Source organism: Arachis hypogaea, chromosome 12 (assembly GCF_003086295.3).
Source record: "Arachis hypogaea cultivar Tifrunner chromosome 12, arahy.Tifrunner.gnm2.J5K5, whole genome shotgun sequence".
Taxonomy (NCBI): domain Eukaryota; kingdom Viridiplantae; phylum Streptophyta; class Magnoliopsida; order Fabales; family Fabaceae; genus Arachis; species Arachis hypogaea.
Genome location: NC_092047.1, coordinates 70,479,616 through 70,484,025, shown reverse-complemented (window position 1 = coordinate 70,484,025; position 4,410 = coordinate 70,479,616).

Here is a 4,410-nt window from a genome sequence, read left to right as displayed (position 1 = left end):
GCCAGAACTGGCATAAAAGCTGGAGTTAAACGCCCAAACTAGCACAAAAGCTGGTGTTTAACTCCAAGAAAAGTCTCTACACGTGAAAGCTTCAATGCTCCACCCAGGCACACACCAAGTGGGCCCAAAAGTGGATTTCTGCATCATTTACTTATTTCTGTAAACCCTAGGCTACTAGTTCTCTATAAATAGGACCTTTTGCTATTGTATTCTCATCTTTCAATCAATCTTTTAATCATGTTTTGATGATTGAACCCTCTGTGGGAGGCTGGCCATTCGGTCATGCCTAGACCTTTTGTTCTTATGTATTTTCAATGGTGGAGTTTCTACACACCATAGACTAAGGTGTGGAGCTCTGCTGTTCTTCATGAATTAATACAAAGTACTATTGTTTTTCTATTCAATTCAAGCTTATTCTTATTCCAAGATATTCACTCGCACTTCAACCTGATGAATGTGATGATCCGTGACACTCATCATCATTCTCACCTATGAACGCGTGCCTGACAACCACTTCCGTTCTATCTGCAATAGCTTGAGTGTGTATCTCTTAGCCTCCATTCCAAAAGATCGTAGTCTTCGTGGTATAAGCTAGAATTATTCGCGGCCATTCTTGAGATCCGAAAAGTCTAAACCTTGTCTGTGGTATTCCGAGTAGGATCTGGGAAGGGATGACTGTGACGAGCTTCAAACTCGCGAGTATTGGGCGTAGTGACAGACACAAAAGGATCAATGGATCCTATTCCAACGTGATCGAGAACCGACATATGATTAGCCGTGCGGTGACAGCGCATTTGGACCATTTTCACTGAGAGGACAGGAGGTAGCCATTGACAACGGTGAAACCCAACATACAGTTTGCCATGGAAAGGAGTATGAATGATTGGATGAAGACAATAGGAAAGCAGAAGTTTAGGAGGAACAAAGCATCTTCATACACTTATATGAAATTCTCACAACATAAGTATCTCTATCTTATTTTATATTTTATTCATCTTTTAATTATCAATTCTCCATAACCATTTGAATCCGCCTGACTGAGATTTACAAGATGACCATAGCTTGCTTCAAGCTGACAATCTCCGTGGGATCGACCTTACTCACGTAAGGTTTATTACTTGGACGACCCAGTGCACTTGCTGGTTAGTTGTGCGGAATTATGAAAAAGAGTTGATATTACAATTGTGCGTACCAAGTTGTTGGCGCCATTGATGAACACAATTTCGTGCACCAAGTTTTTGGCGCCGTTGCCAGGGATTGTTCGATTTTGTACAACTGACGGTTCATCTTGTTGCTTAGATTAGGTAACTTTATTTTATTTTTATTCTTCAGAATTTTTAAGAATGAATTCTAGAGTTTCAGATGATGTTTGTATCATCACAAAAGCTGATTGATTCTCATCAATTTGGCTGTTGTATGTAATGTCCTGCTGAAGCTTGGCTAGCCATGTCTAATCTTTTTAGACTGAAGCTTTAGACTAACATTGCATGATTCCTGAAATTCTTATTAAGAATTTTGAAATCTTTATTTTCTTTTCTAAATAATTTTTGAAAAATTACAAAAAAATTTTATAAAATCATAAAACCAAAAATAATCTATGTTTCCTGTTTGAGTCCAATGTCAATTTTTAAGTTTAGTGTCCTGCATGTTTTATTTAATTTCTTGCAATTTTTGAATATATGCATTATGTTCTTCATTAATCTTCATGTTATTCTTGATGATTTCCTTGCTCTGATCTTTGAATTCTCTTGTCTTGTGTGTTTTGTTGTTTTTCATATGCATTCTCAATTTATTAGTATCTCTAATATAAAAATTTCTAAGTTTGGTGTCTTGCATGCATTGTTTATTTGATCTTAGTTTTTCCATGATTAGTTTCATTTTGTTATTTCTCATCATTAAAAATTCAAAAGAAATTTTTAAAATTATGTCTTTTCAAGTCAATAATACAGAGAATTGAAGATTCAGAACATGCAGCAGAGGAATTACACAAAAAAAGCTGGGCGTTCAAAACGCCCAGTGAGGAAAGAAAACTGGCGTTTAAACGCCAGCCAGGTACCCTGGCTGGGCGTTAAACGCCCAAAAGGGTAGTATTTTGGGCGTTAAATGCCAGAATGGATACCATTCTGGGCATTTAACGCCAGGATGGCACAAGAGGGAAGATTTTGTTTTTAATTCAAATCTTTTTAAAATTTTCATAAATTTTCAAAATCAAATCTTTTTCAGATCATATCTTTTCAATCATATCTTTTCAAAATCAAATCCTTTCCATTTTTTTTGGTATTTTTGAAAATCCTTGCTGCAATTAATGATTTAATTCAAAATTTTCAAGTTGTTACTTGCCTATTAAGAAAGGATCAAATTTTAAATTCTAGAATCATGTCTTTTAATTTCTTGTTAGCCAAGTAATCAACTTTAATTTTAAAAATTTCTTTTAAATTGATTTTCAATCATATCTTCTCAATCACATATTTTTCAAAATGATTTTTAATCATATCTTTTTTTTTTATTTCTGATTTCAAAATCTTTTTCAAAATCACTTAACTACTTTCTCAATTTTAATTTTCGAAAATCATCAATCAATTTTTTTTTCAAAATTTCTTTTAATTATTTCAAAATCTTTCAAAATTTAATTTCGAAAATTCTTTTCCCCCTTCTCACCTTCTTCTATTTAAGGGACTAACACTCCTCCTCAATGTGCAATTCGAACTCCCTCTCTCTATAAGTTCGAATTCTCTCCTTTCTACCTCCTCTTTCCATTCTTCTCTTCCTCTGACACCTCAAGGAATCTCTATACTGTGACATAGAGGATTCCATACTTTCTTCTTCTCTCTTTCATATGAGCAGGAGCAAAGACAAAAGCATTCTTGTTAAAGCTGATCCTGAACCTAAAAGGAACTTGAAGAGAAAGCTAAGAGAAGCCAAAGCACAGCTCTCTGGAGAGGACCTAACAGAAATTTTCAAACAAGAAGAAACCATGGCAGCCGAAAACAACAACAATGACAACAATGCAAGGAAGGTGCTTGGTGACTTTACTGCACCTACTCCTGACTTCTATGGGAGAAGCATCTCAATTTCTGCCATTGGAGTAAACAACTTTGAGCTGAAGCCTCAATTAGTTTCTCTAATGCAACAGAATTGCAAGTTTCATGGACTTCCATTGGAACTCATCAGTTCTTAGCTAAATTCTTGCAAATCTGTGACACTGTCAAGACCAATGGGGTTGACCCTAAGGTCTATAGACTTATGCTATTCCCTTTTGCTGTAAGAGACAGAGCTAGGATATGATTGGATTCACAACCTAAGAAAAGCCTGAACTCTTGGGAAAAGCTAGTCAGTGCTTTTCTGGCCAAATTTTTTCCACCTCAAAAATTGAGTAAGCTAAGAGTGGAGGTCCAGACCTTCAGACAGAAGTAAGGTGAATCTCTCTATGAAGCTTGGGAAAGATACAAGCAATTGATCAGAAGGTGTCCTTCTGACATGCTTTCAGAATGGAGCATCATATGTATCTTCTATGATGGTCTGTCTGAACTGTCCAAGATGTCATTGGACAGCTCTGCTGGAGGATCTCTTCATCTGAAGAAGACGCCTGTAGAAGCTCAGAAACTCATTGAGATGGTTGCAAATAACCAATTTATGTACACTTCTAAAAGGAACCCTGTGAATAATGGGATAAATCAGAAGAAAGGAGTTCTTGAGATTGATACTCTAAATGCCATATTGGCTCAGAATAAAATATTGACTCAGCAAGTCAATATGACCTCTTAGAGTCTGTCTGGCATGCAAGCAGCAACAGGCAGTACCAAAGAAGCTTCATCCGAAGAAGAAGTTTATGATCCTGATAACCCAGTAATGGAAGAGGTGAATTACATGGGAGAACCCTATGGAAACGTCTATAATCCTTCATGGAGAAATCATCCAAATCTCTCATAGAAGGACCAACAAAGGCCTCAACAAGGCTTCAACAACAGTAATGGTGGAAGAAATAAGTTTAGCAATAGCAAGCCTTTTCCATCATCTTCTCAGCAACAGACAGAGAATTTTAAGCAGAGCCAATCTGACTTAGCAACTGTAGTCTCTGATCTATCTAAGACCACTCAAAGTTTCATGACTAAAACAAGGTCCTCCATTAGAAATTTAGAGGCACAAGTGGGTCAGCTGAGTAAGAGGATTATTGAACTCTCTCCTAGTACTATCCCAAGCAATATAGAAGAGAACCCAAAGAGAGAATTCAAGGCCATAAACACGTCCCACATGGCCAAATGCATAGAGGAGGGAAAGAAAGTGATTTCCACTGAGGAAGACCTCAATGGACGTCCACTGGCCTCCAAGGAGTTCCCTAATGAGGAACCATGGGAATCTGAAGCTCACACTGAGACCATAGAGATTCCATTGAATTTACTTCTGCCATTC